Genomic DNA, 27,382 nt, shown 5'->3' with positions numbered 1-27,382 from the left:
GCTACTCCTTAAGTTCCCGCACTCTAAAATAAGTTATCAGTAACTCTCTCAATTATTGATTAAGCTGTCCTCCGCAATATATACTAAAACGTTTATAAAAATAAAGCATAAAAAATTAACATCTTCTAAACCCTAACCAAAACACACTGAAATGTATCCAAAAGGGCCGTAGAAATTGTTATTTTCTATTAAAAAATAACTGAACTAAAATTTTTAAACCAATTTAACATTGCCAAAAAAATTGACATGAACACCAATACTAAAATAATTTTAAAAGGCAGGGGAGACACTGAAATCTCTAATTAGTCCAAAGGCCAATGCGAAGCGGGCCTCACTGGCTACATGTCTACGAGACTACACAGCTACAAATTAACCGACTAGAATTACGCCATTCGTCAGCGAGAGTTAATTCATCTCATGTAAGAAACGTGTTGCAAGTAGTTTCGTTTCTTCCTAACAGTTGTTGCCAGATGTTGTGGCGGAATAAATATTTATATTTTTTCATGTGGGATGCGGGATGTTTACTCACGGTTGCAAGTGAAGGAGGGCTTTGCTAGACCTCAAGGGGAAGGGAAATCGTCTTGCACTATGTTTATCAGTTGTTTTAATACAAAGATATTGACTAGGTAATCAATCTTTTTTGTTTGAATTCCTCATGATAAAAAAATATTGTATGTTCTGATTCGGTAACAGGAATTCAGCAATCAAACGCAACTTTTATATAATTGCACATCTTATATCGACCAAAAATGAAAACAGCGATTGTTTTCTTAGAAATAACCAGAAACACTTGGAGAAAAAAAAGCAGAAGTCTAGTCAGGAATAATCGGAAGCACTAGGATAGCACCCAAAAAATGTTGACAGAAATAATCAGGAGCACACGGAGAACACCAACGTAAGTCTTGCTTAATCAAGCTCAGTCATTGAATCACAAAAAAATTATATTCAAAAGAAAACAAGTAAAACAAATTTTAGCTTGTGCTATAACCTTGCTGAACGAAGGAGAAGTTCACAAACTGACAGAAATTGTTTTATAATTTTTTATTTTATTGTTTAAATATAATTATAATATTTTTAACAATATTTTAATACCTTTGATTTGTTACTGCTCACAAACCACTTGAATATTCTTGGATATTTCTATATCATGATTTATATAATAATTTTATATAATTTTTTTAAAATAAATTTCAAATTATAACTCCTAAGAGAACCCCCAGGGTTGACTAAACTATCACCTAAACAATGGTTTTGTAGTGATACTGACCTGATAGTTTACTCACACTTCACGATGTATTTCAGGTAGCTCTGGAACAGGGTAGAGTGGTCTGTTGGACCACTGGGGCGTCCACACGGCATTCAGGATAGCAGAGATATAGCGGGGTAGAACGCTGCTACAACGACTGAAGACCAGAAACTGAAGCGTGGTATATGCTATCCTCCGGGTGACTGTAGATCCCTACACCTGGAAAGAGCTCACCACAGATGTCTGCATGGGACAGCGCAGCTGGGCGACCTCGGCAACTCCGTCGACTTCTTCATACACTACACATCGTTGTCGCCCGACGCGGTAGGAGACTACTCGAGCTTCGACACCTGCGTGTGCAGTTAAGTAAGTCAGACGTCCTGATTCAGAAACATTGCGGAGAATAAAGTGCGAAGTCTGGCCCAATGATCGCAACTCTCTCATTATTGAGAGAAAAATTCTATTTCAATTTAGCTGGCACACCAAGGAGTAACAGCGCTAGGATAAATTATAGATGGTACTATTGCTATATGGCAAGAATAGGAAAGATGTAATAGAATAATGTTTCTTTAGTGCATCTATAGTTTAAAAGAGAAAATACTAAACCATTCAAATTGTACATGAAAAAAATTATTAAATAAAAATGAAACATCTTAATGAAATGATATGGCTACGGATGGGGTTAATTACGAGACAATTGTACCATTCTCAAAATATAAAGTTACAATTTTTATTATTTAAAATTTAATAACTCATTAAAAAGTAATATTTAAAGTTAACCTGTAAACTTGCTCAATGGTTACAACATAAAAAAAAAATGAAATCTTACCTTATATTTAGCATCAGGTGTAAGTGTTCTTAGGAGCTCGCTATCTCTAGCAAGACTACAAACATAAAACCAACCACATGATTCGCCTTGAAAGTCACCTTTGCCCGTTTACTATCTGTTATCAGGGCCATTGGCCTTATCTCACACATGAAGAGATTGACCGCGTGCGAGCTGCGCATTAAGGAGCACATCTATTCAGAGGTGTATAAGTGCGACGCTCTTTGGTGCTTCTAGCGGGTTATTGCCTCTAAGTGCAAGGCGCTGAAGTAGCGCGCAGTCTATCGTCGTGCATAAGGAAACTGCATGATTAGAGCTGTTACCACAACATTATATGGTGTAGGAATATAAATAAAGGAATAATGCAAGTCCCTCGAGTGCTTTCAAGAATCTCTACCGGTTGTTTCATGCCTTAAAATTACTCCGACCACACACCTTTTAGACATTTTCACTCTTATAAAAATGGAGTTTCAAACCGAAATCTGTAACCATAACTACTCATTGGCCCTCAGCGTATTCGTAAATGCTTTTCGCGAAGGGATATCTGGAGCAGTTTTCCAATTGGGTGGTTTTATTTTAGATGCCCGGGTAGATGGGGCCTTATTTGTTAGTGGCTCCAAATCTGAACAGCTTGTTTGCCAACACAACTGTCAAAAACGCGTGTCATTGCGGACGCAGTTGACGAGTCATTTATATTGAATTTTACACAAATTGGCGTATGTCAATTTAAAATATGTTCTTTGTCCAAATATAGTTTTACGTTTAGTATCTTTAATAATTGGCCGTCTCGGTTGAAGACACTTTTGAAAACAAACGTATTGCATGAGTAATTCTTTAGCGTGTTTGAATAGTTACTTTGTAAACTGGTAAGCCAAAGATGTGTCAACCAGTGGGCTCAGAATTTCAAGCTTCTGACAGCGAAGTTGAATTCATTAAAATAGCCCGGCGGTTAAGAAATCAAAAATTTACAAAATGCTTATAATAGATTTGAAATTGAAGCTCGCATTTCATTTTTGTCGGACGGAAAAGCAGATAAAAAAAATCACTACTTTCTATATTTACCAATTGTTTTCTAAAAGACTTTACAAAATTCTATAACAATAGTGTTATGAATGTATAATCATTTTTGTGGTGCATAGATTTATGCTTTCCCAACATTTCACACTTATATTGATTGTCAGAATGTACTTAATATTTGACCAAAAACACATAAAATTCATTTATAGAGATGGGTTACCATACATAAAATTTAAAAAAATCTCCCGCATATATTCTTTCCACTCAGACATCTAGAGTCGTATATAATATTTTTTGGATGCACTTGACCTTGACCTTCAAAATTTGCCAAAATTTGCCCGAAATGACTCAAAATGTTTCGAAGATTCGCCAATATCCGCCAAATTTTTCCAGTTTATAGAATAATATACTGCAAAAAAAAAAAATTAAAAATAAAAAAGTCCCTATACGAGGTAAATTCCCGTTTTAGAAGTTAAATTTCCTGTTTTAGAACTCAAAATTTCCAACGACTTAAAAATTCCTAAAAGCGTCTTAAAATCCTAAAGGCAAGGCGCCATAAGCCACTGAGGTCATGACCCTGACAATTAGGATGCCATGGTAAACATTTTAAATTGTTATATAACCGTTAAAATTTTCGTTAAGTACGCCATATTGCAAAAAAAAAAGTTTTTATACTAGGAGATCAGGAAAAAATTGTAATTAATAAAAAATTTCATGAAAACATTTGCATCTTGGATTAAAATGTTATGTCAGCCATCTTGGAAATTAGTAGCTAATTTTTTAGCTAAAAAATAAGGGACAAAATAAAATTCAATAAAAAATTCAATTAATTAAATTTTAATTAAAAATCACACTTACGTCATGAATCTAGGAGTCCTCGGTTCGATCCTGGTGCGGGCAAAAAAAAAAGACTACAGATCTTTCCTCCATGGAAGCCACCGACAGACTGACTTCCCACAACTAATGCCTATATATATTATATATAAATAACCAGCTAGTATGACGTCATGTCAGGCATATTGTCTTCCTCTGGTGGAGGGCGCCATATTGTTTTCGTCTACTGGTGACAGCCATCTTGTTTTCGTCTACCGGAGGCCACCATCTTTTTTTGTCCGCTAGAGTGCGCTACCACCATGTGAGTTTAATTTTTACCTGCTAGAGTGCAGTGGTAATTTAATTCTGTGTCGCCTGCCATCTTGACATATGGGCGCCATTTTGGAAAGTCGTAGTTATTTAGCTATAAATTCGGGAAAAATTCCAAAATTAATAAAATACTCATTAATATACTGATTGGTTTGATCGGTTAATGCCCTCATTCAATACTTGAACGATAAAAAATATTAATTTTATGGATAAAATATTAATATCAATAAATATGGTGAAAAGTACATTCCTCTACTAACAGCCTGTAGTAAGATGATAACATATAGACCATATTTTTGAAAATTAGTAATAATTAACCTAAAAATTCAAAAAGAATTCCAAAAATCATCAACAAATTCACTCTTTAATTTACTAATTGAATGGATCGATATCCTTACAGTACTTTCTTCCATCCTTGGAAAATGCGAAAAAGGTTATTTAATTAAAATTCCCAAATAAATTACATGTTCAAGAAATAAAAAAACAAAATTACAAACAAAAATATTATTACGTAATTTCTACCAGACTATAGGAACACTTGCTAAAGTTAGCAATCTTATAAAATTTTAGTTCAGCATTGGCTTAAACAGACTAATTCGTAGCTCCAATCGGTTTAATGAAGACAGAGACCAGCCAAATCATTTGCCTACATAGTCTTTTTATTCCCGACAGAGATTCTCGATACTGTGTTTAACAGACTGCTTCACATCGTCGGAATTGTAAATGGGAGTAATTCACTGTCTTGAATGCACACTTCTTCACTTTGTTCTCGAATTGATATGGTTTGCCACAAACACAGTCCAACCAAAAGTTATATATTAAATGTCCATATGTACCTACTTCATCTATAAACTGATTGATAATGTTCTGGCTGATATCGTCAAGAAAAGTACAAATGTCTTTCGAATCACTAAACGTATTTAGATAATAGTAGTATTTAAACTTTCCACAAAATTCAGATTTCGCCAAGTGGACTCCCTTATCATTTACCTGTAAAGCACCGAGCACAGTCTGAGGCTAAGATTCATGTCCAGGCCTCATCACATTCGGTTGCTGAACATCTTTTTTTGTACTTGTACGCATACGAGTCTCCAATTTAAAGCGAGAAGTCGAAATGTATGCAAGTAGTTCATCAGTAGGCAGACCGACTTCACCGTTATTTTTTTTTTCGCATGCCGTCGCAAACTGTCGATACGTAAATCCAAATATGTCCCTCATTGCATCAAAACTTCGTACGAGAAGGACTGTTTACACATTTGCTCCTCTAATGTATTCGTGAATCATGGGAAAATGCTAACATCATATCACAGTAGCTGCAAGGATATCTAGTTGATGAAGACGAACCGTTCAGACCCGAAACATATGATTTTGCCTCAGTTGTACCAATTCCCGGTGTACTCTTTGTGACGAGTTTGGCCGTCACCTGTTTGTTTCTATTCTTCGTCCGGGTGATGTGCCCGTTTAACCGTAAGACGTCACTGCTAGCTGTGTGCTGGCAGCGCCCTCTGTTTTTTTGCGGTGAGTGTGACGCGGGGAATTTTGGTTTGTGAGGTTGGTGGTTGCGTTGTTCTTTTGTTGTCGTTGTTTTGAGCTGCTTGAAACATAGGAAGGGGGAAACGAGTGAGGTGGAGTGGGACGAGGTGGGTCAAGCTGGAGAAAAACAGGCCAGCTGTGATTAAGTTGTTTTCGGGGAGTCTTGGAGACGAGACTATAACGGATAGCGTCTAGGAAGAGTGTTGGGCTTGACAAGGGAAATGGGGATTGACGAGAGTTGTAGGACTCACATGAGAGCTTGTGGATTCGCGGTGCGCGAATAGTACAGCAGTGAGCTATAACATTTATTGTGTCGTGTTGGTGTACGATGGCAGATATTCCTGAGGTGGAACTGCCCTGTTTCTCCGGTAGCAGCCAATTCATGTGGTGGAATTGTCCTGTTTCTCCGATGGCAGCAAATTCCTGTGGTGGAATTGTCCCGTTTCTCCGATGGCAGCAAATTCCTGTGGTGGAATTGTCTCGTTCCTCCGATAGCTGAAATTCCTGAGATGGGATTATACCATTTCTCCGCACCGCAAGCAGCCATTTCCCTGGATTTTGCCTGTTTTTCGAGGAAGGGCAGAAATCATCGGTGACCCAGGTTGGAATAGATTTTAGTTTGTATTGGATAATGGCCTGATTACTGCACAATAAAAATTTAAGTGCGGCGTGACTTTTGAAGAATTATTGTGGCTATTGTGAAGCAGAATAGTCCGCGTTTGATATATATGTATATATATATATTTATATATTTGTAAAGTCATAAATTTTTTATGTGAACTTGACTGATGACAATATACATTTTTATAGAATTAATTAGACATTTATGTGAGTATTATGTTTGTAATCTGCAAAGCCGTTACTTTTAGTGGCAAATGTGGCATGAGGTGATCTTAGGAGATTTATGTAAATGTATTAGCCACCAGCATGTTTGTAATCTGCAAAGCCATTACTTTTAGTGGCAAATGTGGCATGAGGTGATCTTAGGAGATTTATGTAAATGTATTAGCCACCAGCATGTTTGTAATCTGTAAATCTGTTAGTTTTAGTGGCGAGTGTGGCATGAGGTGATTTTAGGACATTTTTATAAATGTATTAGCCACCAGCATGTCTGTAATCTGCAAAACCGTTACCTTTAGTGGCAAATGTCGCATGAGGTGATCTTAGGAAAGTTATATGAATGTATTACCCATTTGCAAGTTTGTAATCTGTAAAACTGTTAGTTTTAGTGGCGAATGTGGCATGAGGTGATTTTAGGAGATTTATATAAATGTATTAGCCACCAGCATGGTTGTAATCTGCAAAACTGTTAGTTTTAGTGGCAAATGTGGCGTGCAGCTATTAATATAAATTGTTGTTGTTATTACCTTTTGCACTTTGAAAATAATCCTAAATAATAAATGGAAAAGTTCTAACGCCTGAACTTAGTGTTTATTTCTTCGGGACTCTCCCTATTCCCCTTACTGTACCGGTGGCAGAAGAGAGAGAAACTCATTACAAGCTGCGCCACTCTGCTGGCTAGGTTAGGTGTGGTAGAACTTTGTGCTTGCTTTTGTATAGTACTTGCTACGTTATTAGACTATGATCTCAAAAATGCCTACAGCCTGGGTACAAGGACTAACCAAAGAGCAGCTAATAGTAAATTTGTTAGCCGCTGGTATTACGGTTGAGGAGATCGATACGGTTGAAGTGTTGAGAAATAAATTTAGAGGGTTTTTAAAAGGTAATAAGGCTATGGGAGCAGAGGTCGAAGACAAACGAGAAGGCCATAGGAGTAGTGTTGAATTGAAAATACCATTGGCCCTATCGTCTTTGCAAAATGTGCCACAATTAACCTCTTATGAACCGAAGGCATTATTGCAGTTTATTGTAGCTGTTGATAAAATCAAGCGTAGTTACCTTTTGCAATCCGATGTCGAATTGATCTAGGGACTATTGCCTAGGTGTGCCGGTGTGGCACAAGAAGCATTGTTAGATGGTTTGTCTCTTGGAGAAAATTGGGAGGCCATTAAGAAGAGGCTTTGGATGCTATTGTGTCCTGAAAGGGAAACAGAGGATTTTGAGGTTTCTTGTCTGAGACGTTTTCAGAGACAAAATGAAAGAATGGTTGAATTTATCCAGAATTTACGGGAATGTGCGTGTGGTCTAGGAAAAGTGTACAGGGATGAGCAATTCATCAAGCTGGTGTTAGGAAACATGGCGCCCTCTATTAGGCAATTGTGTTCTTTTGTCGAACGTCCAGAAAATTTAGAAGAGTGAAAGCTTGGGCGATCGAGGTGGATAGTTTGGAGTATACGCGTCGTCTGGCGCAAGGGCAGATATTCAAAGAGCCCCATAAGGAAAGTGGAGAGGAGCATGTCGTCATACCAGCTGACGATATATATGTTTTGAAAAAAAGTGCTAGGAGTCAGTCTGCCTGCATCCACCGTTGAGGAAGGAGCCTGTCGCCATTTTTAGTTTTTTTTGGACTCACCGGGTTTGAACCGAGGACGGTGATCGATATAATCAATCAGAATTCGAATAAGTTAATTTTTTGATGAATTTTGGAATTTTTTCATTAAAATCGGATAATAATTAAAGATTTTCAAGATGGCGTCCAAATTTCAAGATGGCGGCCGTAACAAAAATTGCAACGGTGACGTCATCATCCAATATGGCGGAAAACACATCACCGGAATTTTCTAGAACACAATGACGTCATCCAAAATTGCGGATCCAAGATGGCGGATCCAAAATGGCCGCCGTGATCTACTTGTCCCGTTACGTTATGTCCCGTTACGATATGTCCCGTTACGCTGTGTCCCGTTACGCTGTGTCCCGTTACGCTTATCCAAGATGGTCGCAGTGACGTCAGAGATGGACGTGACGTCAGAGATGTGGCTCGGCTCTCGGCTCCACACCCTGAACCCTGATCTCGGACCGTCATTCATATACTACTGAAAAGTTCTAACGCCTGAACTTAGTGTTTATTTCTTAGAGACTCTCCCTCTTCCCCTTACTGTACCGGTGGGAGAAGAGAGAGAAACTCTTTCAATCAATCACTGTTGTAGCGAAACCTTTACTTTCTGCCGCGCAGCAGGACCTTTGCATGTCTTCAAGTGTATTTTCATCTTATCATGCCTTGTAAATTGCTTGCGACATTGGTTACAGCCAAACCTTTTGCGAGGCAGATTCTTAGCACATTCTCTCTTCCGTATCGCTGAACATTACTGTTGTTTTAGAAAATCTTGTCAAAGTAACGTCATCGATGCTCAATAGTTGTAATCGAATCACCAGCCATTGAAGTCTACATCGAGGGTGAAAAGTCATTCATTGAGGTTTTCTCTGCAGCCAGCACTGTAGTCATTAAGCTCTCTTCAGCTGGTGGTACCACGACTGTTACAGTCTTGTCTAGCGTTGTCGTCGACGTTGCCAACAGGATTTGCGCCACCATCGTCGATGCTGACGTCACGGTTCCCGTAGACGATGGTACAACTGCCATCGAGTTCGATGTTGAAGACGGTAAAGATGCTATTTGAGTTTTCAAGAACAGGTAATTACGCGACTTATGCACCAGATGAGACAAACTAGGTGATCCTTACACCGCCGCAGCCAGTAACAAACTGAAATTCCCGCCGTCTGGGGACACGCTTATATACCCACAACCAGTCGAATAATATGTTAGTTAATACAAGAACCATTTACTATAAATCACGAGTCAAAACAACATTTAAAAATTAAGCACACCAAAAAAAAAAAAAGTAGAATAATTAGAAGCAAATATGATGAAAGAAATGGGCACGCAATACACGCAATAAACACATAATGCAGACAAGTACACACACTGGACATGCAATGTACACACAATACACGCAATGAACACACAGTACACACATTGGACATGCAATGTACACACAATTACACACACTGGACATCCAATGGACACACAATTACACACACTGGACATGCAATGGACACGCAATGGACATGAAATGCACACGCAAGGGACACAAAATATACGCAAAGGACACGCAATGTACACAAAATGGATACACAGTACACACAATGGACAAACAATACATACAATGGTCACTCATTGGACACACAGTACACACACACCTACACATGTACACATACAGGATATGCAATGAACAAACAATACACACACAGGACACACATTGGTCACAGTACACACACAAAACACGGATGAAAACTCAGTACACACAATGAACACACATTACACACACGTAATGGACCCACAGCACACACACACCGGACACACAATAAATACACAGTACACACACACGATATGCAATTAACAAACACCCAATACACACACATGATGAACACAAAATGTACACACCGAACACGCAATGAACACGTAATGTACACACTGAACACGCAATGTACACATTTTACGAAAAGGACGCACATTTTAACGAAAATTAGACAAAAGGTAGCACATTTTGAACGAAGATTCAATCCAAAAAGGAAGCACATTTAACGAAAAGAATGCACATTTGGTCACAAATTCGATTAATAGGAAGCACTTTTAAAGAAAAGGACATATATGTGCACGAACATTCAAATCAGTAGGATGCTTTCGTCAATTTACGATAGGATATAATGTCTCCTATAGTCTTTTGCTCCAACAGTGTTTTGGCTCTTAACTCCATGGTTACAACAGTCTTTTGGCTCTAGCTGTCTTTAGCTCCAACAGTCTTCCGCTCCAGCTTTCTGTGACTCCAGCTATCTAAGGCCTAATGCTGTTTGGCTACGAGACAAGATGGCTACGAAGCTGCGAGACTTTAGGACTACAAGGCTTCAACTGGCTACAAGGCTACAAAACTACTAGGCTGGCTGTATGACTACTAGGCTACAAGACTATTAGGCTACAAGTCTACGAGTCTATAAGTCTACAAGTCTACGAGACTACTTGACTATTTGGCTATTAGCAGACGAAAACCAGATGGTGGCCTCCAGCTGACGAAAACAATATGGCGGCATCCAGCAGACGAAGACAATATGGCGGACGTGATGTCATACTATCTAGCAATATATATTGGCATTAGTTGTGGAAGGTCAGTCTGTCGGTGGCTTACGTGGAGGAAGGATCTGTCATCGGATTTCTATTTTCCCCTCACCTGGATCTAACCGAGAACTAGCTTCATGACGTAAGTGCGATTTTTAATTAAAATTTGATTCATTTAATATTTTTATTGAAATTTAATTTTTCCCAGATTTTCTAGCTAAGTAATTATGAATTTCCAAGATGGCGGACATAACATTTTAAAGGAAATGCATGCGTTTCCGATGATCGTGCTTGCGATTGTACTCCCGATTGTACTTCCTTTCGAATGTTGAGCCTCCGATTGTGCTTCCTTTCGTTTATTGTGCTTCCGATTTTGTTTCCTTTGGTTTATTGCTTCCGATTGTGCTTCCTTTTCGATGACTGTTCTTCTAAATGTGCTTCATTTCGTTGATTGTGCTTCGATTGTGGTTCCTTTTCGATGATCGTGCTTCCAAATGTGCTTCCTTTATGTTGATTGTGCTTCCAAATGTGCTTCCTTTTCTATGATTGTGCTTCCGATTGTGCTTCCTTTCAAATGTTGTGCTTCGGATTGTGCTTCCTTTTTGATGATTGTGCTTCCGTATGTACCTCTTTTTCGATTATTGTGCTTCCAAATGTACTTACTTTCGTTGATTGTACTTCCGATTGTGCTTCCTTTCGTTGGTTGTGCTTCTGATTGTGCTTCCTTTTCAATGATTGTGCTTCCTCTTTGTCAAATGTTCTTTCGATTGTGCTTCCTTTTCGTTAAATGTGCTTCCAAATGTGTTACCTTATTTTGGTGTTCTTATTTTTTTAATTAAGTTTTGACTGTTGTATTATAGTAAATGGATCATTATTAGACTAGAATATTATTTTGTATTTGCGTGTATATAAGCGAGTTCTCAGACGGTGTGAATTTCAGTTTGTTACTGTCGTCGAAAGTGTAAGGATATCTTGTTTTGTCTTACCTGGTGCATAAGTCGCGTAATTACCTGTACTCGTGAACTCGATGGCATCTTTACCATCTTTAACGTCGAACTCAATGGAGGTTGAACCATCGACTATGGGAACCCTGACGTCAGCGACGTCGATGATGGTGCAGATATCGTTGACATATGCGCCGTCAACACTTCAACACTAGACAAGACTCCAACAGTCGTTGTACCGTCATCAGAAGAGAGCTTATTGACTTCAGTTCTGACTGCACAGGAATCCACGATGATTGTCGTTTCGCCCTCGATGGAGACTTCAATGGCTGATGATTCGGCCACAACTACCCAGCATCGATGACGTTACTGTGACAAGATTTTCTCAAACAACAGCAATGTTCAACGACACTAGAATAGAGAATGTGCTAAGAATCCTTCTCGCAAAAGGTTTTGCTGTAACCAATGTCGCAAGCAATTTGCAAGGCATGATAAGATGAAAATATACTTGAAGACATGCAAAGGTCCTGCTGCGTGGCAGAAAGTAAAGATTTATATACAACAACGATGCATCGATGTGCATAAGAGTACACCGGGAATTGGTACAACTGCTGCAACAACATCATCTGGTTCGGGTCTGAATGGTTCGTCTTTATCAACTAGATATCCATGCAGCTACTGCGATATGACATTCACATTTTCCCACGATGAACGAAGACATGAGCGGAGTAAACGTATGAAGATTCCTTCTCCTATGAAGTTTCGCTGAGATGAGTGCCATGTTTGGTTTACACGTTTGACAGTCTGCGACAACATGCGAAAAAATGTGAAGATGAAGTCCGTGTGCCCACTGCTGAACTACCTGCAGAAATTTCGACTCATCGCTTTAGATTGGAGACTCGTTAGCGTACAAGCAAGAAAACCGTTGTGCAGAAACCTATTGCTATGACGTCTGAACATGAAACGGAAACTAAGACTGTGTTCAGTGCATTACAAGTGAATGATAATCGGGGGGCACGGCAGTGCCCCCGCCAAGTCGAGCGCGTAGCAAACACTGCCGTACCATTCTTTACTGGAACCATTTCGCTGCATTTTCAGGCCCCTATTTGAGAACCTCTGGATAAGACCAGAACGCAGAAATTTTCGTCATCCAGTAAGCTATAAATGCACATACTTAAAATAAAATTTCAAGTCTGTAGGTCATTTAGTTCCGAAGCTAAGCGAAAGCTAAGTTTCACATTTATGACACTCACTCACTCACTCATGATCATCAGAATAGAACTAGTACTTCCCATAAACTCAGAGAGCTGAAATTTGGTACAGAGTTACGGTTTAATGGCCACATAAAGGGAAAACTATAAAAACTAGGATAATCGAAGATCTGGAGTACCTGGTGACCTTTATTTGAAAACACAAGAGCCCAACCAAACTATTAAAGATCGATATAACGCCTTTACAAAAAATATTCAACTTCGTTTGCCTCTTCATTTGAAGTCAAAAATCGAAGGTCTGAAGTATCTGATGAAGAACCCTCAGCTTGTCTCAGCTGTATTAGAGATATGGTAATGCCCCCTTCTACTATTGGTACATAAAAAAATCGACTGTCATTGCAAAAATCCAGCGTAGTGGGACACATCTTCTAATTTAATCTAGCCTATTGCTTCCCACTGCTGGGCGAATGCCTCCCTTTCTGCTTTTATTACGCATAAGTAGTATAGGAATGGGCATACTGGCACAAGCTTCAGGCTGAGGTGCCGAGGTGCCGACCGCCATCTTGGATTGTGACGTCACGGCGGCCATCTTGGATGGTTGTGACCTTGACCTTTGACCTTGACCTTGACCCCGGCGACCATTTTGGATCCGCCATCTTGGATCCGCCATTTTGGATGACGTCATTGTGTTCTAGAAAATTCCGGTGATGTGTTTTCCGCCATATTGGATGATGACGTCACCGTTACAATTTTCGTTACGGCCGCCATCTTTAACTTTTTTATTTATTTTCCGATTTCAATGAAAAAAATTTTAAAATTTATTAAAAAATCCATTTAATAAAATTTTAATAAAAAATATTTAAAAAATATACTTTTACGACACGGAGTTTGGAGTCCTCGGTTCGAACCCGACGAGCGCAAAAAAAAAAATAAAAATGGCGACCGATCCTTCCCCCATGGTGACTTTTGGCAGACTAACTCCCAACCACTTTTTTTCAAAAGCATATATATCGTTACCTAGTATGACGTCATGTCCGCCATCTTGTCTTCGATGCTGGAAGCCATCATCATCATTGTATCGTCGGCGAGAGTGCGCTGACGCTATGTTAGTTTAGTTCTTATCCACTAGAGTGCAGTAATCATTTATTGCTGTGACACCCGCCATCTTGTCAATTGGCCGCCATCTTGGAAATCCGTAATTATTTAGCTAGGAATTCGGGAAAAGTTCCAAAATTCATTAAATAAATCACTCATTAATTTACATATTGATTCGATCGATTCCCATCCACGGATCGATACCCGAACGATGCAATAATGTTTAATTTTATGTAAAAAATAATAATTGCAGTAAACCATGTTCTAAATTCATTAAATAAATTTGTAATCCATATAATGATTGATTGGATCGACTTAGGTCCTTGGTTCGATCCCTGGCCGATACAAAACAACTTTAATTTAAAAAAATATCACTTAAGTGTAAGGTTTGAGAAAATAAAAACACCACAAAGTCTTTTAAAAAAACTTTTATTACATACATACTACACTACTACAAGTACAAAAAAATACACAGACAAATTACTAAAGTTTTGGTTAAGATTTATTTCCGCATTTAATCTTGTGCTGTTCAAGACACTGTATAGCTGTGAGTCCTGATTTTCGAGGTCGATTAGCAAAATACTTAAAGCACATCTTACACATATAAATCTTATGTTGATGTTTTGTAACCTGGGGTCTCACAAGTCGGGAGAAGTTTTTGATGTAGCAGTAGTGTGCAGAACCGCTTTCATTTGTCACAAGCAACAAATCGAAATGATTTTTTCTTTCTTGTTTGGTTACCCGAATCGGACACACCTTATTATCCTCATTTAGCGCATACACATTAACTGAGACTTCAGGGTTATTTTTCTCAAAAACTTTTATCTGATTTAACGGTGGCGGATAGCACAGTCCATCGAAGTTGTACTTATTCTCCAAAGCATAATACCTCTTATCAACACGGTTTTGATGACTTCCCTCGACAAATCTTGCCAAAATACTCCATTTAAAACAAAACTGATCCTTCAAGTTTTGGCAATTGACTACTGCTCTTTTGTTGACTATCGCCTCAGGTAAGGCAATAAATGATGACGTCTGATGGTATGGAAGCATACTACCACTTGATTCGTTTCCTATGCACATAATCTTGTGACTGTCCAGACTGTTACAATGCGAAAAAACCTTATCGCATTTGTCGCACTTATATGTCTCTCGAGAGATTTTCAGAGACCTACTGCAGGTTATTGATGCACCACAATATTTGCATTGATGCGATGTATGCTCTTCATTACTTGATGTCTGGAATGCAGATGATGAAACGTCAGCTGATGGTGGAACTGCACGTATCGTTGTCTCCTCTGCAGCAGGTATCGGGATCTCCACAGCTGTCGACACCTCAGCCATTGAGCTCTCCGCTGCCGTGGTCTCCTCTGCAAATGGTATCGGGATCTCCGTCTCCATCATCGTTGCTACCATCGAGGTCCCCGCTGCTGTCGGTAAACATTCTATTCCGGTCGACATAACTAAATCTCACGACAATTAATTGAGAGAGCACGTCCGTACTGCACCGCGGCCAGAGGTGAACTGCGGGTCCAGTCGTCTGAACCTCGCTTATATACCTGTGGTCTACTGGTATACTACATGAGTCAAAATAATGTCTGTATTTAAAATTTTTTTTATTAGGTACCTAAAAATTGTAGAAATAAAAAACACACGCGTTCAAGTTTTACACATTTATTTATAAAAATTATACAAATACATATTAGGTTAAGGAATCAAGCATTTTCACAAGCACAGTCTTTAATGCCGCACGAACTGACACGTCGACTCCGGTTCCAACTGGTTCGTTGACTCCGGTTCCAACTGGTTCGCAGGCCACAGGATCAGGAACACAGGTTTCCAGCTGGTCATCTTCTGCGACGTCGACAACTCCGACAAGACATGGTCGATGACGTCTGTGACCACGTCTACGCCTGGGCTTTGGCTCAGTGCTAGTTGGGACAGATTCACTGCCTGAACTGCGATGACGAGACGCACACCGTTTGGACGTCTGCGTAGATGCATCACAGGTCGCAACAGGTTGCAACACGTCCATGTTTGGTGTTGCACATGCAGACGAGGCGACTACCTCAGCGATGCTAGCAGGAAGGATTGTGTGTGGTCTCATGTGATAGACGGCACAGTTTCCAGGTTCGCAACAAGCTACCAGCTGCTGAGTCGGTTCGTAGGACACAGGAAAGTGAGCAAACCGCCAATGCTGAGCACCTCCATCACAGGTTTCTGTATATGTACGTAGATATCCGGGATCCCAGTAGCTGTACTCGACACTGCTGAAGCTAGGTCTTGCGCTCACGTACACGTTAGCAGGATGAAACGTAAACATCTTCTTGCAGGTCGAACGTCAACTGAAGGCACGTACGTAGGTACGCCATTTATATATGCAGGCTCCTACTGACACTGTGTGTGCCATTTCTGCATTAACTGCGAGTTTGTACAGGCACAGATACGTTCAAACTTGTCACGTGGCTGCATGTCATATATTGCACTAAGATTGCGCAGGGAAGGACAGCCGTAGTCGGTCTGTATATCTACGATTTCAGCTGCTCCGTCGTCACACAACTTGCTCAGCCATTTCTTCTGTTCAGGTCCGGCAACGTAGATTATTTCGTTTTGCAGTAGTAAATCTTGAAGTGTGTTTTCACTTGGTGGTACGGAATTTTTCCTTCGTCCCACTCCAGGCCATGGTAGTATTTACATAGCCATTCGTTCGACCGTTTACTTTTTTCGTCTAGTAGTTTCCACGGATACGGAGGTCGGAAGCTGCTGGTTCGAGTCTTGTCTCCGGAGGTGACGCTAATTTTCTTGAGCACGAATCCAGTTTGACTCTGGAAACCTTGCAGGTTGCAGTACATCTTGTCGCTAGCAATGCTCGGTCGTAACTAAATTACTATCGGAAACGAAACAGTATTTATGTCAGAATTTTCACAAGTTTGTCTCGACAATTGTACGAAGCAAGCCGATCGTGAAGTATCAGACAAAAAGCGTAGGTGTTTGGGGGAATATTTCCGCTAGTCGTTATCTCGATCCTACAGTCGATGATGTTTGAATTTATTCGATCATCCTGTTTGGAAACGTCAAACACCATTAACGGAGCCTTGTTCTTGAAACTGTCTGGACTCAGTATCGGTGACTGTATCCGCCCATAGTAAGCTTGCTGAAACTTGGCGTACATTTGATATGCTAGAAGAAATCTTCCACTTTCGAAATCCATGTTCATGTCAACGTACGGATAACTTTCGCTGTTTAAAAATATTTTTACATTGCGTATTTGACAGTTATCGAATACGGAGCGACTTACTCCTGCATTGAGCTGTCTTCCGGTCTGAAGCCCGACGATTATGTATCTTGGTTTTTCCGTAGCGAAGCTGGACTTTACTATCCAATTGATACGCTGACTATGAGGCAAGCCAGGATAAGTTTCCAGGCTCCAGGATCGGAATGGTACATCGAAGTTCTTGCCATTTTCTATGTTCTTCAACATCTTGACTCGTTCAACAGTGCTCACTTGGATGTGGGGCAGCATCCACTCGATAGACTGTAGTGTTAGCGAGACATCTTGAGGGTTTTCTGCAGCGGCGACAATTGCATTAATGTGCGTGTTGGCTAGAAGCAGTACGAGCTCTTGTTTCGAATAAATGATTATATGCTTGTAGTCCTCAGCGAATCCAAGAAGCATGGACAGAGGAACACAAACTTCGAACTTCCCTTCGGCATAAACCGGAAGCTTATATTCATCCTCGAGAGCCCAACCGGCCATCTTTGCAGCAGACAGTTCATTTGGCGTGAGCGAAAGGTAATTTTTCATAGCAGATGTTATGCCTACATCTCTCGTCTGGTCTACCTCGACGCCATTGAGTACATATGTAATGCGCTCGATTAGGTGAAGAATACCATTGCAGGATATTGATGTCGTTGTCGGGTGCGTACCATCCGCTTTTGTAAGCGTGCCTCTTATACGTAGAAATTACTGCGAAGGTAAAGTACAAATATCTTGGTGTTGTACTGCAATGCGTACTTCCAATGGTAGTGCGTACGGTCCGAGCAGGAAAGGCTGGTACTCGTGCAATTCCATTTTCGTAATGCTGTCTTCAAAAATGACCGGATCTTCCACGTTGAGGATTTCGTCTTCCATATTTATTCGGCACTTGTCCAATACTGAGAAGATACTTTATGTTGTCAGGTGTTAATGCACCGATGTCTGGTAGAGAACTGTTCTTATTCACGGCAATACGATTTCTTTTGTAATTGTTCGGTGTTACGAACTTTATGCCCATCGCTTCAAGTGCAGACGTAATGTAATTTCTTCGTCTTGAAAATTCACCAATCGTCCTCGCTGGTCAACGATTCGGACGACGACTTCGTGTGCGCACTTCACGACGACTGGAACGTAAATGATACTTTGCGGTACTTCTACCAGTTTATATCCTGGCGGGACCATCGGCGAAAACTCGTGCAGCATGTTGCTTAGTCTTCCGTTGAGATACGTTCCACTTGCCAAATTACAGTTTATTCTTATGACATTCACAGGTAAAATGTTTACTGCGCGCGTAGATTCGTACGTTCTTCCCGTATCATAAACCTTTGATTCGAATCCGAGCATCGTACCTATGGTGCCAGGTTTCGTAAAGTCGACATTTTCACTGCATGTTAGAATGCTTTTTTGAGTGTTTGGATTTCCACGCAGTTGAAAGTCTACATCCTGTGGTAACATATCCCTGATGTAATTTGCAATGTTGTCAATTTCGTAAGAGCCAACAGGTAACCGTATTTCATGAGCGGTCCCATCGCTTTTCAGGAAGTAGATCTTGCAATTTTCTTCGTCGATATTAGGTATGGCATTATACGTTTGAAAATCTACGAGACCGATACACCATTCTCCGTCTAAATCCAGAGGCGGGAAATGAACCGCCCGCAGCTCAGATGCGTGACCTGTCAAGGTAAGTGTTATCGACATGACTAATAAATTATCATCACTGCACAACCTTTAAGTAGCAATTTTTTTTATTTGTCAGCTAATTTTTGTTTGTTAAAAAGCGAAGACACAAGTGTCCGCAGTTTGTTTGATTAGGCTTCTGTTCCGTTTCGTTATTGTAAAACAATGTAGTGGACCGGCCCAGGTACTGTCGCAGTTCTGGCGGAGGCCGTAAATTACCGAAACTATCGTAGTACTCGGTCATTTTTCCAGACTTTACATAGGCTACCCAGTGCGTGCCGCGACCCGCCGACGTATCTAAATTAATTATGGCGCACTCACGTGTCTTTGGCTTGCTGGGCAAAGTGTCTCGCATAAACACGCCGCGGAAATTTGGTATTTTAAGTTTCCGAGCGTACTTTATTAAATCTACGTTGGTGAGCGGACGTTTCGGCAATGAACTTAGGATTTTTTCATTCGTTTCTTCCTCATGCCTCGTCCTGCCTTGTGAGGTTGCAAGTAGAGTCCTGCGCCGTTTTTTTTACCGATGGCAATGGCTTCCATGTTGGCGTTGTGTCGCTGTGCTTCTTTTAACTGCTTGCGCTCATTCTTCGAAGTGTTGACTGCCCGCACTATACCGCTCGTTGCACCGATGAGGCCGCCGAGAGCACCCAATGCAGGCAAAAGCAAAGGAAGAAATCCTCCTATAATCTTCTTGTCGAGAGTCTGTAATTTTTGCTTGGTTTTTTGCACGCCTGCACCGATCTTGCGTTTGGTCTTGCGTGAGTTAGTCTTTGACTTGATGGAGCTGGCTCGACGAGCACCCAGTCCTAATTTCGTCTTTGCCTTCATGATTTTAGATACGCCCCACGCTGCGATTTTCTCTCCTAGTCCCGCGTTCGACGATTTGCTTATATCTTCGGCTTCCTGTGCCAATATCTGGTCTGCTCTGTGCCTAGATTCCAGATCCTTGCTTAATGAATATGCGATATCGTGCTGCTTGCACTTTTCGTCCAGAGAATTAATGCCCACGTCACCGCGAGCCAACCTTTTCGCTAGTTTCGTGCCGGGGCCGCAAAATCTGTAGCCGGGAATGTGTAGCTCGAATGGTAGATTGTTTATCAGCGAGTTTACGAGTCCCGCGCCGATGTGTTTTTTGTTCTTACCTCTTCGAGTCATTACGCACAACTGACCAGAAAGTATAAATACGCTTCTTTTATACAATTACTTTAGTACAATGCAGGTCGTCAAGCAAGACGTGTGTTTGCCCGTACGCATTACGCAAGACGATGTATTTAGTGCGCGTGAATCACGACATGGCTTACTGTTACCTTCCGCCGTACGTTGCATAATGGCGGGTCCGTCAAACTGCGGCAAGACGTGTGTTTTACTGAGTTTACTGGAGGAGCCAAACGGTCTTCGGTTCGAGAACGTCTACTTGTATTCCAAGTCGTTGCAACAGCCAAAGTACCAGCGCCTAGCAACTGTTCTACGCTCGGTGGATGGTCTGGAGTATTTTCCGTTTAGCGATAATACCGATGTTGTACCTCCAAGCGAAGCAAAAGCCAATTCCGTGTTTGTTTTCGACGATGTAATGTGCGAGAAACAAGGCATAATACAAGAGTACTTTTCCATGGGCAGACACGCCAAGGTAGACTGCGTTTACCTGTGTCAGACGTACAGTCGTATTCCAAAACATCTCCTACGAGACAACGCAAATGTCATAGTTTTGTTTCGCATGGACGAACTTAATTTACGCCACGCTTATGATGATCACGTAAACACCGACATGACATTCCAGGAATTCAAAGACATGTGCTCCTTGTGTTGGAAAGAAGAACACGGATTCCTAGTTATATTCAAAGACTGGCCTCTATATAAGGGCAGGTACAGACGAGGTTTCGATCAGTTTATCACCAAACATGAGTCATAGCATTTCGAAATTCGGTCGTAGCAGTCGAGACTTACGTACTGCTCTCAAGTCTCATGACGACGTTATCCGCAAATACATTTCGCTACTGGCTCAAAAAGTGGAAAGTGTGAAAAAGGAATTACTAGAGTATCTCGTTGCCATCGACCAGCGAGTGGAAGTCTCGGATTCTCGCATTCGCGACATGATCGAAGTATCGAATGCACAAAGACGGGACGATCTGAGGACTTTTCAAAGTAGTCTGAAAGCATCACTATCTCACTTGTCAACAAATTCAGATTTGGTCAAACACAAGAAAGAAGTTTCTGCGATCGAATAAAAAAGTATAAAAGGAGGTCTTGCAATAAGTTTTCAGCCAGTACAATGTCGGACCTGGCCAGTGACCTTCATCGAGCTATACAGTCTGTTCGTGAAAAATATTTACTTGCTAGACGAACCAGACTTGCACGTGAGATGGAAAATGAGGAGATATTTAAACCAATCACTAGTCGCCTCGACGAACTTAAAAACAAGGAAGAACCAGCCATCATTGTGAAGACAGAAGTTGAAGATGAAATGGCGACTGTAAAGAAGAGAAAGTATGAACCCGATCGAGAAGAAGAGGACTTAACAAGTACAGAGTCTATGCACAAGAAAAAAATACCGAAAAAGGGACATCAAGTTAATGCAATGGTCCGACCATACCTGATATCGTTTACGAGCCGGAATAATGACACGACCTACGGAGTGTACAGAAAATATAATAAGTGGTTCCTCGGTGCTAAAGAAATAGACTTTCTACCAGGAAATATCGTACGCGTGGCAGAGTTCAAAACGCGCGGGACTCCGGGACTGTACGAATTGCTGTTTCGCAGGGAGCCTAAAGGATATTCTCACAAAGACTTACAAGAGTACAAAAAACTGCTAGAGCTAACCAACGCACATTTTCGCGATAACGATCCAGATAGTGGTGTATATAAAGACGTAGATCATGAAAAAATCGACATTCTCGCTAATCTCTTCAGTGAACTAACAATACATGGCGAAGGTTTAAAAAAGCTAGAAAGTGGTCAGATATTTGACTATGTATATTGGGACGACCCTAATGAATTAGTTGATCGCCTTAGAATTCTACATGCTTCGCTTAGTGTAGGAAACTATTCGCACATCAACGAAATAGTCTCCATACTTGAAGAACTGAGGGAAGCTGGCTACATACAATGAGTCGAACCGGAATCGCTCGCGAACTTCATGCTCCTGCTAGACGGAAATACCTTCGTCGCAAACTCATAGTTCGTGGAATTGACGATTTATTCCAGGCGGACCTTGTTGAGATGATACCGTATTCCCGATTGAATAAAGGTTTCAAGTACATGTTGACAGTCATCGATGTTTATAGCAAGTTCGCTTGGGCTAGACCTGTCAAATCAAAGACTGCAACTGACGTAGCAAAGGCCATGAACAATATTTTGCGTGATGGACGTGTACCGTCGCACCTGCAAACGGACCTCGGGAAAGAATTCTACAATGCAACCTTCAAGGCTTTGATGAAGAAGTATGGCATCAAACACTACTCTACATTTAGTAATGTCAAAGCCTCCGTTGTCGAAAGGTTTAACAGAACTTTGCGTTCCAAGATGTGGCAGCAGTTCACGGCTAACGGAAATTACAAGTGGCTTGACATCTTGCCGAAACTAATAAGCGAGTATAATTCCACGGTGCATTCTACCACGAAAATGAAGCCAAAGGACGTAACGGACAATCGCTTGCTTCAAACAGTGTTTTCCAACACGAAGAAGAAAGATCCACGAAAGCGTAAAGCTAACGTCGGTGACATTGTGCGAATCTCCAAGCAGAAAGGTATCTTCGAGAAAGGTTTCACTGCAAACTGGAGTCCCGAACTTTTCCGTGTGACACATGTTCGTGAATCAGAGCCTAGGACCTACTACCTCGAAGATTTGGACCACAAACCTATCCATGGAGGCTTCTATGCCGAAGAGATTCAGCCTACGTTGTATCCCGATACGTACTTGGTGGAGAAGATTATAAAACTAAGAAATGGACGGTCTTACGTCAAGTGGTGGGGCTTTCCACCTCGCTTTAATTCGTGGGTGGCTGATGCGGAAATCGAGAAATCCAAAAACTTTAGTAATTTGTCTGTGTATTTTTTTGTACTTGTAGTAGTGTAGTATGTATGTAATAAAAGTTTTTTTAAAATACTTTGTGGTGTTTTTATTTTCTCAAACCTTACACTTAAGTGATATTTTTTTAAATTAAAGTTGTTTTGTATCGGCCAGGGATCGAACCAAGGACCTAAGTCGATCCAATCAATCATTATATGGATTAAAAAATTTATTTAATGAATTTAGAACATGGTTTATTAAAATTATTATTTTTTACATAAAATTAAACATTATTGCATCGTTCGGGTATCGATCCGTGGACGGGAATCGATCGAATCAATATGTAAATTAATGAGTGATTTATTTAATGAATTTTGGAACTTTTCCCGAATTCCTAGCTAAATAATTACGGATTTCCAAGATGGCGGCCAATTGACAAGATGGCGGGTGTCACAGCAATAAATGATTACTGCACTCTAGCGGATAAGAACTAAACTAACATAGCGTCAGCGCACTCTCGCCGACGATACAATGATGATGATGGCTTCCAGCATCGAAGACAAGATGGCGGACATGACGTCATACTAGGTAACGATATATATGCTTTTGAAAAAAAGTGGTTGGGAGTTAGTCTGCCAAAAGTCACCACGGGGGAAGGATCGGTCGCCATTTTTATTTTTTTTTTTGCGCTCGTCGGGTTCGAACCGAGGACTCCGAACTCCGTGTCGTAAAAGTATATTTTTTAAATATTTTTTATTAAAATTTTATTAAATGGATTTTTTAATAAATTTTAAAAAATTTTTCATTGAAATCGGATAATAAATAAAAAAGATAAAAATGGCGGCCGTAACGAAAATTGTAACGGTGACGTCATCATCCAATATGGCGGAAAACACATCACCGGAATTTTCTAGAACACAATGACGTCATCCAAAATGGCGGATCCAAGATGGCGGATCCAAAATGGTCGCCGGGGTCAAGGTCAAGGTCAAAGGTCAAGGTCACAACCATCCAAGATGGCCGCCGTGACGTCACAATCCAAGATGGCGGTCGGCACCTCGGCACCTCAGCCTGAAGCCTGTGCCAGTATGCCCATTCCTATACTACTCGCATATAAATAAAATTAAAGGAAAACTCTGGATAAGACTAGACTGGCTTTTATACTTATACTTACAAGTTTACAAGAAGAAATAGTCGATAGATTAACTTTATTCTACTCGAACATTACACAAATTAAATAAACAAATTACACAAAATTATTAAATAATTTCGCTCAAAATTTGGTCAAAATATAAGTCATTGGACTAAGAGTGGCGGTGATACCCGCACACGTCGCTAGATGGCGCTGACTGTATTTTAAAACGCGCTTACGTTTGTTTTTACGATAACCTTATATTGCGAAGTGGCAACCGGCCGCGTTACAGTCGTTTACGACATTCTTCTACTGCGCTTGAAAACGTTTGCTAGGGGTTAGGAGGGATTATTTGCATTTCGTTTATTTCGCTTATTATTTCGTGAGGTTTAGGCGTAAATACCGGGCCGATTTTTCAGAAATTAAACCGTATAAACCATCTAAAAGAATAAATAATGAACGCGAATGGGCAATACGAAAAACTGTTGCTACTGTACAAGGATTAGAACCGGAAAAAAAGAAAAGAAATAAAAATTATCTTAAAAAGAAAAAAAATGTGTCAAATAAGAAAATTTAATAAAATAAATCAATATGCTCACGTTTCTACAATAAGAAGTGAAATCCCACCAGGATGGTACCAAGGACCTTAGTCGTTATAATTAATCATTTTATTAATGAGTGTTTTTTGAAGAATTTAGGGATTTTTCTCTGATATCTAAATCAATAAATACACATTTCTAAGATGGTGTTCATAACAGCTTTTATGTTGCTGGATGGTTAGGAAACTACACATCTTTTATGTCTTACCACCTTATTTATTGAAATTGATATTTTTTACATAAAATTTAAAATTATTGCTTTGTTCAAGTAACGAACCAAGGACAGGAACTGATCGGATAAATCAGTATATTGATCACAAATTTATTAATTTTATTATATTTTGATTAATATTTTCTAATAATTTTCAGAATGTTTTTCATTAATATTGGATAATTAATAAAGATTTTTAAGATGGTGGCCATGACGTCATAATAGCTGACGATATATAACCTGGCATAAGTGGTGAGAGGTCAGTCTGTCGGCGGCTTTCGCGGAGTAAGGATCGGTCAACATTTTTTAATTTTTGCTCTTACCGGGTTCGAACCGAGGACTCCGAGCTCTATGACGTAAATGCGTTTTTAATTTTTATTATAGTTTGTTTAATTATTTTTTATAAATTTTAATTTTTTCCCCGATTTTCTGGCATAAAAACTACGGACTTTCAAGATGGCAGCCGTAACGAAAAGTGCAACGATTTAGAATCCAATATGGCTGTCGACGTCAAGTTCAAATCTCCCCACCAGCGGCTTATCGGAGGCTGTAGACATGGATGCTTAATCCGCTATGGGGACATTTCCAGCTGCTGGTATTTTTGAGGACTAAAAAGGAAAAATTTTCTCTCGAAACGGGAATTTTTATCTCCCAAAGAGAATATTTTATTTTTCAAATTTTTTGAAGATTTTTTAGTGTAATTTTTTCCTTAATAAACTGAAAATTTAGGCGAATTTTGGAAAATGTTTTCAAATTTTGAAGGTCATGGTCAAAGATCCAGGTCAATGTCAACCAAAATGGCTGCCGTGACGTCACAATATGGCGGTCGGCACCACGGCTCTACGTCATGAAGCATGTTCCCGGTTATATATAATGTTATAATCGTAGTGATACCTCTTGTCTACCTATTGCTAGTGTGTTATGTAAGTAGAACCTCTAACCTCCCTAGTGCTAGTGTGTTACAGTACTAGCGCGATATGGTGTTGGGTACCTCTGAACTACCTATTTGTAGTGTGTTACAGTGCATGGTAACTCTGGCCTACCTAGTGATAACTGTGTTACATTTCTATTATGTTACAGTGCGTGGTACCTCGGGCATATTTATTATTATTGTCTGTTATAGTGTTAGTGTTCTATGGTGCGTGGTAAATTTGGATTACGTAGTGCTTGCGTGTAACTGTGCTAGTGTGTTATTGTGCGGTGTATCTATTACCTATCTAGTGATAGTTTGTAACAGTATTAGTGTGTTAGATTGCGTAGAACAAATGGCTTAACTAGTGCTAGTGTGTTACATTGCTAGTGTATTAACCTGCGTGGTACCCCTGGACTAATAAGTTTAGCTTTTTACAGATATAGTGTATTATAGAATGTGGTAAGAATGGCCTACCTAGTGCTAGTGTGTTACAGTGGTTATGCGTTATAGTCCGTGGTACCTTTGGTATACCTATAGCCCGTCCCACTTTTAGATTGCAGTACACGGCTTATGGCGCGCGCTGTTGCCAAATCTTTAACACATTACGAATTTCAGGAGATGTGTGTCTTTGTAATTCGGATCGAACAAGAAGCATTTTAATAAATCATATCGTAAATTATAATATTTTATACTATTACACATATAAATTTGTAATAATGCCACTTTTATGTAAATTTCAAATAAAAACTACCTATTGGTACACGAACATTTCTTATAGTTTTCTTTTATGTTCTAAAAATCCCATATATATATATATAATCACATTTTCATGGGCTCCCGATAAATGTCGTATTTTTGGACAAGTCATGTCCAAAATGATAAATAAAATACGGTAATGGAAATTCTCGGTCGACTAGTTATGGAAAAAATCCGAACAATTGGGTCGAAATGGGGAAGATTTTTTGAAAAACAGAAAAATCGCAACAACTCCCATAATATGAATAATATCGCATCCGTTTTAACGTATGATAAATTGTAGTATCGAATGCCAAAAAATGTTTTCAAAATAAATTTTTCTTACGACCAGCCATAACTTCATGGGTTCGAAAAATATTTTCACCGGACAAAAAAAAACGTAACTGCCTTAGTAGACATATTATCAAATCTGTTTAAATAGTTTGTAAATATCATAATTATTTTCCAAAACTTTGTCAAAAACAATGTTTGATAAGATGCTTGGTGTTGAGAAGGATAGAAAAATAATTCAAAATTTTGTACCATCATCGCTATTAAATTCCTTCGTATTTATTTGATACATTTTACATATAATGTTCAAGTTTCGATTAAAATATATTTTGTAACAACCATTACTGCAAGGGGAAGAAAAAAATATGGGTTTAAGGATATAAAAATCCCTTTTTGTTCCAATGTAAAGAAATATAATCATCAAAATCTTCCTGCGCCTTAAGGCTGTGCCGATAAGGAATTTTTTTAAAATTTAACTTACAACAAGAATCTGTTCACACACATTTCATTCATAGGAATTTATACGATAAA

The 27,382-nt window shown here is 39.7% G+C and overlaps 1 protein-coding gene across 2 annotated transcripts in view; it reads right to left on the bottom strand.

Moving 5' to 3' along the window:
- Positions 1-27,382, bottom strand: part of LOC134527535 (methyl farnesoate epoxidase-like) — a 134,273-nt gene that overhangs the window by 104,062 nt on the left and 2,829 nt on the right. The window contains exon 1 of one of the 2 annotated variants that reach the window (XM_063360294.1): positions 2,076-2,178. The exons of the other annotated variant lie outside the window; for it this stretch is intronic. The gene's annotated coding sequence lies outside the window, so the exon portion shown is untranslated. Of the gene's footprint in view, positions 1-2,075; positions 2,179-27,382 lie in introns of those variants that run through there. 2 annotated transcript variants of the gene reach the window in all.

Source organism: Bacillus rossius, chromosome 1, assembly GCF_032445375.1.
Source record: "Bacillus rossius redtenbacheri isolate Brsri chromosome 1, Brsri_v3, whole genome shotgun sequence".
In the NCBI taxonomy this organism is placed as follows: domain Eukaryota; kingdom Metazoa; phylum Arthropoda; class Insecta; order Phasmatodea; family Bacillidae; genus Bacillus; species Bacillus rossius.
Note: the sequence above shows the minus strand (reverse complement) of the source record. Positions and strands in the feature narration are given on the sequence as shown.